Source organism: Aythya fuligula, chromosome 3, assembly GCF_009819795.1.
Source record: "Aythya fuligula isolate bAytFul2 chromosome 3, bAytFul2.pri, whole genome shotgun sequence".
NCBI classification, from domain to species: domain Eukaryota; kingdom Metazoa; phylum Chordata; class Aves; order Anseriformes; family Anatidae; genus Aythya; species Aythya fuligula.
Window position 1 is genome coordinate 84,008,008 of NC_045561.1, and position 11,141 is coordinate 84,019,148.

Genomic DNA, 11,141 nt, shown 5'->3' on the forward strand with positions numbered 1-11,141 from the left:
CACCAAATAAAGAAAATATAGGTTGGTTTCATCTCTCTCTCTCTTTTTTCTTTTTTTTTTTTTTCTTTTATTCTCTACATTGAAGTTTCAGCCTGTAATAGTAACATCTGTTGCATAGCTGTCAGCAGAGTAATTGTTCCCAACCTCTTTTTATTGGCCTGCTCTTCCTGTTGTGTTTCAGGGTATTTCAACTAAGTATTTTCAGCGCTAGGGGAGGTGCAACTAAATCATATTGATCATGACTTATTTTTTGCAGAGTTTAAAAGAAACAAGCTATTTGAAAATACATACTAATTTATAAGAGGTCAAATAAGTCTGTTTTAATACTGCAATGAGGAAAATATCATCTGTATATAAAATTAATCCATCAAAGCCTATAATAACTTGGAAATAATTGCAGGACATCAGAGAGGACAGCAAAAACAGGAGCTGATAACTTTGTGGAACCAGTAAGTGTTTAATCTATAAACTCTCTTGCTTTGAGCTGGGTGAAGCAGAGACAAGTAGACACAAGAAAAAGTACAAACAAGTTCTTTATTCTGAAACTGCATTAGAGCACTCTAAAGATAGCATCAGGGACTGCGTGGAAATCCCCTGGATACTCTTTGTAATTTTTTCCGGTGAATCTCAGGATAGCAAATATGAGAGGCAAGGGTAAGTGGATGACCACAGCTGGTGTAAGCCGCACTCTGGCATTCTGCTTTTGTGGTGCAGACACCCAGGGTGGAATTCAGCTTGCTTGTCCTTCTCTCCCTTGACTATAAGTAGCATTCTGATGACTAGTTCAGATGTAGATGTTTACACTGTAAAGGTGACACATTTGATGAGATGTATCCCACACACCATTTCTAAGGTGATGTTTCGTCTCGAAGAAAGTTAGAAAATCAGGGCAATGCACAGATTACCTTTTACTTTGTAGCTTAATGACTACTCAGATTTTGATGATGGGCAAACCACAGAAATCATTATAATGTATGGCAATTAATGCCTCCTGATGCCAGCTGTTAGGCATTTAAATGCCTTGCATAGCTGGAGGAAGTAACCTCTCACATCTTCCATGTATCTATTTGTTCTGCAAGAAACTAAGAAAGAAGAACTAACACTCACCTAACTCACCTCAATAGTTATGAGATTATACTCATTAATGATTATAATATGATCCTGAGGTGAAAGATCCAATACTTAAATTATTATACTTAATATTTCTATCTGTATTGATGATGTACTTGCTCCCCACCAACAATGTAATTTTGGGATCAGACGAGTCCCAACTTTAGAGATTCTAGCATTTTTCTGAACTAACTTTATCTTGTTTTCTTTCAGGTACTCCATGGGATATAGAGGAACCAAGATGAAGCTTGCCCAAAATGAACATGTAGAACAAGATACGTGTCTCTGCACTAAGCAATCAGCTAAATCATAAGCCCGCTCTGTTTACCATTTACACAGTTAGCTTACCAGTGTTACAGAAGTGTATTTGAATTCCTAAATAATTTCCAGCTCAGGTGTGTTGTGATCCCAGTGTAGAAAATCAGAGTGCAGTAATATCAGAGAAGGGCTGTTTGGAGTAAGTGTTAACTGCAAGATACTTGGCATTGTTACCAAGGACAATATATGCCGTGCTTGCATTAATAATGCATTCAGGAAAAGAAGATTTTCCTTTGCAGTAGGTGGAATTGCATCAAAGAACTACCTGGCTCCATCATCAATTTCTCCTGTTAACTGAGCAAAAGATCTGAAATGTTGTCAAACTACATGAAAAAGTACTGGGCCACAATTCTCTGCACGCCTCACTCAGTTGGCTGCAGATCATTATGTTTAGCTTCTTTGAATCATAAAGATCAAGATGTACCAGGGAATTTGTATCCAGCTTATACAATGATTAATGTTATAAACTGAGGGGGAAATAGATGACCAATTTGTTTACTCTGAGGTTTTCAAAGTTATCAAGGGAGATGAGAATAAACCATTGTGGCATGAACAAGGAAGTGAAGTGAGAAGTTCATCTTCTCTCTAGCTAGCTGTTATCTATTTTTTGCAGTGATTTATTGCCATAATCAATGAATAAACACCCTTTTTGCAGTGGAAAATGTTCCTAATAAAGATAAAACTCCGATCTCAGTGAAAAGTGGGAAGTACCAGTAAAAAGTTATTAAAATGGAAAAAAAAGGCTAAGCAACGAGAAATACAGGGGCAAAAACACCTCTTCTCCTAGCTTGCTTATACATACAAGAACTGCATAATTTCTTTTTACCCCTGTAACAAACAGTGAACACATTGAGATATTTGCCCATTGTGCCACCCTACCCTCTTTGTTGTTTTCAGGATATAAAACCCCTTGTATATTTGTCTGTATTAAAATCCATTTGTTTCAGTGCATCTAGATTGCTAACCCAATTATCTTACACTGTCTGTTTTACAGACTCTTCCGTCTCCTCCATTTTTACCAGTTTACCAGTCTTTCTGTCTTTTTTTTTTTTTTTTTTTAATCAGTAATGACTTAATATTTTCTTCCTGGCCACAGATGAAACTGTTGAATTAAATAAAATCTGGCACTGATCTCTGCGGAAAATCACCAGAGAAGTCATGTGCTAAAGATTTCTTATTGCCAATCTATTAATTTTGCCAGGATGTCAGTTCTCAGCTTAATATGTGTGCTGTTTCTGGCAGTAAGAATTGCTATATTTTTTCTATCAGAACGTTGTATAATATTGAATCAAATACCTCACAAATGTATTCATAATCACTTTTATCAACCATTTTAGTAACTACTGTCAGCTATTCATGGAATCATTTATTTATTTTTTTAAAGGTGTTTTATTCTATTAATTAACATAAAATGACATGAGCTATTTTCCTTCTTCTTCAAACAACTGTTGTAGGATTTGTGGGTGTAAGTTGCCTTCAAGAAGAAATGATGTTATTTACTTATATCACACAAGAACAGTATTTTCCATTGCATTAATAATTTAAGGAGAACGTTAAATACAGAACCAGAATGTTTACTGAACACTTTTTCCCTGTATGTTTATAGAATTGTTTATCTCCAGAGGAGATATTTACTGCTTCTGAGATGAATTTGATGATAAAAATTTCTTTATTGCCTTTAGCTTTGCTAACCTTTGATTTTCCCTCAATGTGAGTGTAATTTGGCTAGAGAAGATATCCAAAGTGTTCCTAAGTTCATCCTTCTACATGTTTGTGTTCTCTTTTTGTAAAGTGGAATTATATTGTAAAAGATCTAATCACTTTACACATGCACAAAATGACCTACAGTATAAAAAACTCTTCAATGTCATTAACTTTTTGTAGTGTCTGTGTACCAATCTAAACCCCATGAAAAATAAACAAAGTCAAGCCCTTGGCAAAGTTTTGCTTAGCAAAAGGTTGCCAGGCAATCTTTTTTTACCTACCCTCTATCCAAAACATGTAAACCACTGTATCTTCTGCCATCTGGTGCTCGACTTTGTGGAGTTTCAATCCCTGTATGTGGGAGAGAAGTGTTCATGCTATAAGCAACTCAGATGTCAAATGAACAAATGGATGACACACAGTGTGTACTGGGTTACAGTTCAACCGTCAGGTTTTGGCATTATGTGGTAATGCAAAAAGTTCCCTCCTCCTACGTGTCTGCACAATTCATCAGGCTCCACTGCCATATTCTTGCTACTGAGCTGTTCCAGCACAGCAGAGAAAATGATCCTTCAGACACTCAACCTAAAAAATTTGATGGCCTTCATTTGTAGTTCCACTCAATTGTTATGTTGTACAAAGGCTAAACAAACTGCAAACACAGTTAAAAAAAAAAAAAATCAAATATTTTCTTATGCTAAATAAGAGAGAAAAAATGTGTTATGGGCTTCTTCCATTGGGTCACTGAAAACTTTCAGGAAGAAAGCATTAATTTTATAAACAGCATTTCATGTATTTGTAATGAGATTTACATAGGGGTATAAGCAAAAAAGAGATAATCCATGGGAAGTCTGTGAATGCTTTTTCTCAAGAGCATTGTCTATTATATTTGAATGGCTCAGCTGAAGGTCATCTACACCAGTGCAACCGCATGTGCAGCAAACCGAAGGAGATAGAGCTTTGTGTGGCAAGCAAATTACGACTTAGTTGCCATCACTGACACATGGTGGGATGTCTTCCACAAGTGGAGTGCTGCAATGGATGGCTATAAGCTCTTCAGACGGGACTGACAACGAAGGAGGGACATTGGCATGCCTCTCTGTATTAGAGGGTGTTTTGATGTTGTAGAGCTCAGGGCTCATAATGATAAAGTCAAGCCCCTATCGGTAAGGATCGGGGTAAGACCAACAAGCCAGACATCCTGCTGGGGGTCAATTATAGACCACCAAACCAGGATGAAGAGACAGACGAGGCATTCTACAAACGGCTGGCAGAAGTCATGCTATCATCAGCACTCTTTTTCATGGGAGACTTCAGCTTCCTAAACATATGCTGGCAATACAATACAGCCCAGAAGAACCAGTCTAGGAAGTTCCTGGAGTGTGTGGAAGACGACATCCTGACACAGCTGGTAAGTGAGCCTACCAGGCGGGTGCCCCACTAGACTTCCTGTTCACGAACAGAGAAGGACTGGTGAGAGATGCGGTGGTCAGGAGCTGTCTTGGGCAGAGTGACCACAAAATGGTAGAGTTCTCTCTTCTTGGTGAAGTCAGGAGGGCGTGGTGGTTTTACTCAGCTGGGCAGCTGAGCTTCCACCACAACCACTCACTCCCCCTGCTCAAAGAGAAAGGGGGAGAAAATATGATGGAATAGGGTTGAGATAAGGACAGGTAGATCACAACAATTATCATCATGGATGAAACTGACTCAACATAGGGAGATTAATGAAATTTATTACCTATTACTAACAAGCTAGAGCAATGAGAAACTAAAAACAAAAACAAAAACAAAACAAAACAAACAAACAAACAAACAAATAAAAAATAAAACAACAACAAAGAACTCCTTCCCCTCATCCACCCTCTTCTGTATCCTCTCCCCCCTGCCCTGAGCAGCACAGGGGATCAGGGAACGGAGGCTGCGGTCAGTCTCTGACGCTTCATCTCCCTCACTCCCTGCCCCTGCTCCCCATGGGGTCCCTCCCATGGATGCCATCCTTCCTGAACTGAGCCTGGGGGGCTGCCCACAAGCAGCAGCTCTTCAAACACTGCTCCCACACGGCTCCGTACCACAGGCAGAAGCTCCCCCCAGACCCCCTGCTCATGCATGATCTCCTCTGCATGGGCTGCAGCTCCAGTCAGGGGCCTGCTCCTGGGTTAAAACTGGCTGGATGGCCGGGCCCAGAGAGTAGTGGTGAATGGAGTGAAATCCAGCTGGCAACCGGTCACCAGTGGTGTTCCCCAGGGGTTGGTGTTGGGGCTCATCCTTTTTAATACCTTTATTGACGATTTAGACGAGGGGATTGAGTGCACCCTCAGTAAGTTTGCAGATGACACCAAGCTGGGGAGAAGTGTCAATCTGCCAGAGGTTAGGAAGGCCCTGCAGAGGGACCTGGACAGGTTGGATCAATGGGCAGAGGCCAATGGGGTGAGGTTCAACATAGCTAAGTGCCAGGTCCTACACTTTGGTCACAACAACCCCATACAGCACTACAGGATTGGGGCAAGGTGGCTGGAAAGCTGTGCAGAGGAAAAGGACCTGGAAGTGTTGGTTGATGAACATGAGCCAGCAGTGTGCCCAGGTGGCCAATAAGGCCAACAGCATCCTGGCTGGTATCAGGAATAGTGCAGCCAGCAGGAGCAGGGAGGTGATCGTCCCCCTGTACTCTGCTCTGGTGAGGCTGCACCTCAAGTGCTGTGTTCAGCTTTGGGGTCCTCACTACAAGAAGGACATCAAGGTGCTCGAGTGAGTCCAGAGAAGGACTACGAAGCTGGGGCAGGGCCTGTAACACAAGTCCTATGGGGAACAACTGAGAGAACCGGGGTTGTTTAGTCTGGAGAGGAGAAGGCTCAGGGGACACCTTATTGCTCTCTACAGCTACCTGAAAGAAAGGTGTGGGGAGCTGGGGGTTGGCCTCTTCTCACAGGTAACTAGTGGTAGGACTAGAGGGAATGGCCTCAAGTTGTGGCAGGAGAGGTTTAGGTTGGAAATGAGGAGACATTTCTTCTCAGAAAGAGCAGTCAGGCATTGGGATGGGTTGCCCATGAAAGTGGTGGCATCACCGTACCGGGGGGTGTTGAAGGAAAGGATGTATGTGGTACTTGGGGACACGGTTTAGAGGGCAATATTGGTGGTATGTGGATCGTAGATTAAATGATCTCAGAGTTTTTTTCCAACCTTAACGATTCTATGATTCTATTTCCCTGTCCTTCTCAGCTGCAGAGTCTCCAGGTTGCAACTCCCAGGACTGAGGACACCTCAGGACTATTTTTCTCCAAATGGTTTGGGTCTGGTAGGTCCGAAGAGGAAATTTTCTCTCTGGACACTCCACCTGGGAAGAGCGTAAATGGTGTTTTTACATGGACATTTGCAAAGAGGGCATTTCCTATTCATAACTACAAGAGATTATAGATTTGCCTCTTTAAAAAGAATTAATTGCCAAGAAGAACCACACAAGCTGACTCCTGGGTTTGGCTGGCAGGCACCAACCTGGTGGCACAGCTACAGCTGCTATGGTAAAGCATAGCAGGAGATGGCCTTCCCCTCTGCCTTGTGACACTTGTTCCTCCCCACCACGCTGCCTGTGGAACCTACACTGCCATGCCCACAGAGGAGGCCACCACAGCCCCTCCAGGGCTGAGATGTTTCTGTGGGGAGACATTTTCCCTCCCTGTCACCTGCTGGGGCTGGGCCTGCTGTGGGGTAGGGGAGATGGGGCAAGGCAAGAGAGCAAGCCAAGGGCTCTTGAACAATGCCAGGAGTGGATGAGTCTGCTCATCACTTATTTCTTTTTCATGCATTTAATTAGTTATTTCCATCTTCTGATTTATTCCCATTTCTTTTCCTCTACTCTATGCCAGCAAGCCCCAGCACTGCCCCTGTGTCCTGGGAGCCAGTGCAGCAGGACACACTGGCACCAGGTCAAAGCTAATGTACCTCCTGCTGCTGGAGGATAGGGGCAGCTCCACATGGCAACCATGCATGGCTCAGCTCAACTTCCACGACTTCCCCCAGCATGACCTAAAATACAGCCCAGTGTCTTTAGGATGCGTGGAAAAAACTCTTGAAATCTCTTTGCTGCTTCCACATACAGAGCCTAGCAGAATCTCTTGGGGTTTTGGTTTTTTGTTGCTTGTTTATTTGTTAGATTTTGTCTCATTTCCTGTGAATTTTGAAAGAAAAAGTTTTAAAAAGTCCCCAGGCAAGCATGTTTCCAGCATGAAACTCAGCAGTGCCTGTCCTGCCTAGCCAGGCTGCTCACTCATGCCCAAGCTGTGCGTGAAGAGTGAGCTAGGCAGAAGTTTCTAACCACTGACACCACCCCATTCACCCACAAGGACACAACTTGTGGCCTTTAAACTCTGGTTCATCCATTTCATCCGTTCTCAAAATGATTCTACAGAGAGTTAGAGGTATAAGCCTGTATAAACATATTTATACCACACTGGTCGCGTGGGACAGACAGGTGTGCAAGACTGTGCTTACCCTTGCTCACAGTAGTGAGCCAGAGCATCTGTGTGCCAAATATTTTCAGGCTTTGTAATTTAAAAGAAACTGCAATTACAAAAAATAAAAATAAAAAAATATATATCTGTAACTGATTTTCTGTGAAAAACTATGAACAGGATGAAGAAAGAGAAAGCAGAGTGTTTTGCTGGTTTTCTTTTTTTTTTTTTTTTTTTTTTTAACTAAGATTGCAGCTCACTGTTGTAAAATTACCTCAGTCAAAACAACATTGCAATATCATTGTATATAATGTCAAAGCCTTAACATACAGCTGTTGCCTGACACAATACAATATTACTGAAATGCTGATAAAGAAAAGGACAGTGTATATTTATATTGTACCTCGCCTTCTTCTACAAATAAGTTACCTAACCAAACAAATAGTGAGAGGAAAATGAGATCTTGCATACATTACTTATTTTGTCACCAAAATTAAGTTTACCACATAGTGTTAATAACTGCAATTTAAAGACATCATCTCACTGAATAACAGTGAGAAACAGGAAAAGATAAGTCACACCACACCCAGAAACCACGCTTGCATAGTCACAGAATAACCTGAGTTTCCTGAACAAATGACAGGTGATTTTTTCCAACCTTCAGATAGTCATTTTTGTCCTCCTAATTCTGGCTTAATCAAAAACCACATGTGAAAATCTTAAAAAAATCCACCCTTAAGTACTCACCCAGGCTGGACAAGTCTGTTCTCTTCGCCCACTGGCAGTGCAGGGGCTCATCTCAGCAGAGGGTCTCCCCCTGTACTCACCTCCTTCTCCCTGCTAAGGATGCTGCAGTGGGTGGGATGCTTTACCACTGGGCCACCTAGCAGTTCCTCTACTTCTGCTTGGATCATGTCCAAATTCCTCTAACCAGAGGAATAAGGATATAAAAGCATATCTGATATCATTCGATCAATACCCACTTGAGAGTAACCAGGGATGACTTTAAAAAATGCCCCCTACTTTTCCCTTGCCTATTAATTACACAAACTCCTCCTCCCCTCCCCTTGTCAGTGAGACACAGGGGAAACTAGCCACTGGTGATGACTTATCTGCACAGATTTCATGTGGCTTGTCATCACAAGACTGGGTTTAGCACATCATGCAGCTGTTTTGCTAAACAGAGTGCTTTATTCTGTCTTTGGTCACTTTTTTTTTTTTTTTTTTTTTTTTTTTTTTTTTTTTTTTGGCCAAAGTATAACATTATAACATTTGCACGGATATGTGTTTCAAAAACAAATTCTATCAACTTCTAGATGGTATCTCCACTGTCTCAACCCTCACTACTGTAAAATCTAAGTTGGAAGTTTACCATGATTCATGCAACCTCTTCCTTTCCCACGTGAAAATAGTTCTTGTTCCTCAGACACCTTACCTAGGAGTCTCTCACACGTCTGTGTACCTGAGGCTCGAATGCTTGTACATAAGTCCCAATTGTTCCTTATTTCAGCTCAGGGTCAGATGTTTCAGACATCATTCATACTTCCAGCCACATCTCTCCAAGTAACGTGAAAATATTGTCATATTTTTCCAAAATGCCATGGGGTACTTCCATCCATTTCAAAAGCTATCACTGCTAGAAAATTTCAGGTGGGAATCAAGCCTGTGGCTGGAGCCAGCACATCATGCACACCAGCTGATACCCCCAAAGGATGCCTTCAGTTCCCACCACTCCACTGTCATCTGGCTGGCAGATCTCCACAGCTTTGCCGTGTGCACGGTCTCCCATCTGTTTTGGCGTCCTGATGTCTTCATCTCTGTGCTTTCCCCTGGCAGAGTCTCGTTGCTGCCTGCCTGTGCTGGGAAGCCACTGCATGTGCTGAGGACCCCGAGTCATCAGGGCAGTGCCTGTGGTCAACACAGCTGCTGCCATGCAGTGAGAGTGCTGTGACATAGCTGGCTGAAAAAAGTTTCCCTGTGGGCAGATTCCCCTTCCCAGTTCCTCTTTTAGCCATTTTTTTGCCTCCCCCTCACTCATCACAGCCTCGTCCTGTCTGCTTGGCCAGCAGCCTGCCCGCCTGCTGCCTGTGTGCTGTCATCCCTGGTGCAAACAAGCACCACAATTGCTTTGTGAAGCCCACAGGACTTCACAGCTCTCATGTAATGACATGAAATGTTTGAAAATAGCTAAAAGAGACATTTTTTGTGCCACATACTCTTTTTTTTTTTTTTTTTTTTTTTAGTTTAGTTTATAAGTAATTTGCTGCAGTGCTTGGTGGAAGTATTTGCAAACATGGCTGTAGAGCAACCCCAGCATTTTGTCTCCAACTAACCATTATTCTTTACCAGGTGAAGGACCAAGGACAAAGCATTGCAGAAGTCCACAGTTCTGTTAGTACACTGGTGAGGACAATCCACCATGAGAAAGAAAAACGATGGCATGGACGTTTAGATGTAGAGCTTAGGGATATGGTTTAGTGGGGACTGCTAGCGTTAGGTCAGAGGTTGGACTTGATGATCTTGAGGTCTCTTCCAACCTAGAAATTCTGTGATTCTGTGTGATTCTGTGTGATGTGGCTGACAGACTCTGCTGTCTTGCAGTGCTTCTCTGCCTCTTTAAGAAACTACCCAACCAAGAGGGAAGGAGTGTTTGAATTTTTCTAGGAGGTTATTTAGGGATGCCTGTTGCCTAATTAAGAAATGTTTCCACCAAGTGATTAGCAGGCTACCCAACTGTGTGCATCTTTTATTCACCTTCTGCTTGGGAGCACACCCAGGCTTTGTGCTTTATACTGAGCTATTTTCACCTTTTTTTGCTGCAGCTGTTTTCAATGGAAAGTGCTGAAAATGCTTCTTCTCTGCCTAATGGTCAAGAAAATAAGAAATACTACTTAGACTTGCCAGAGAAACAATCCAGTCACCTGTAGTCCTTTACAGGTTTCTTTGATACCTACCTTTTGCTGAGGAGACACCTCCTCAGAGACACACATGCCCTTTCTCCCTTCCCACCTTGGACAGACTGGCAGCATGCCCCTATACTGTTCTGTAGAGCCCGCAGCCCATGCGGGTCCTTCAAGACCTGCTGTGTTCTGCTTAGGTGATCAAGGCTTAAAATGGCATGAGAGCCTGGGAGAATTGTTCCCTCAAGAACCACTTCCTGCCATTACTCTGTACCTTTTTTTTTTGGCTTGAGAAGAACCACTTGTAAACGTTTCCTCCCTCTTCAATAATTTTCTCATGCCCTCTCCATTTTATAAAAGGAAATCCAGATGTGCCTGTTTTTTCCAGTGCCTGTTGAAGATGGAGAAAAAAACACAAGCTTCAGTAGCTGACTTTCATACACTACACAAATACCCCAGCAATGAGTAAAATATAGCTCACTCTTCAGAACTTCATAAGAGATCTAACCCATGTTTCGTTCTACAAGCAAAGAGGGATGATGCACCTCAGATGAATCAGGTAAACATCCCACACTTGCCTGAGCACTGGAGGCAGTCAGTGACAGTTTTCTCAGTGACCAGTGTCCCCTGGAGGTTCTCAGGTTCAGACGTATTGCTGTGAAGG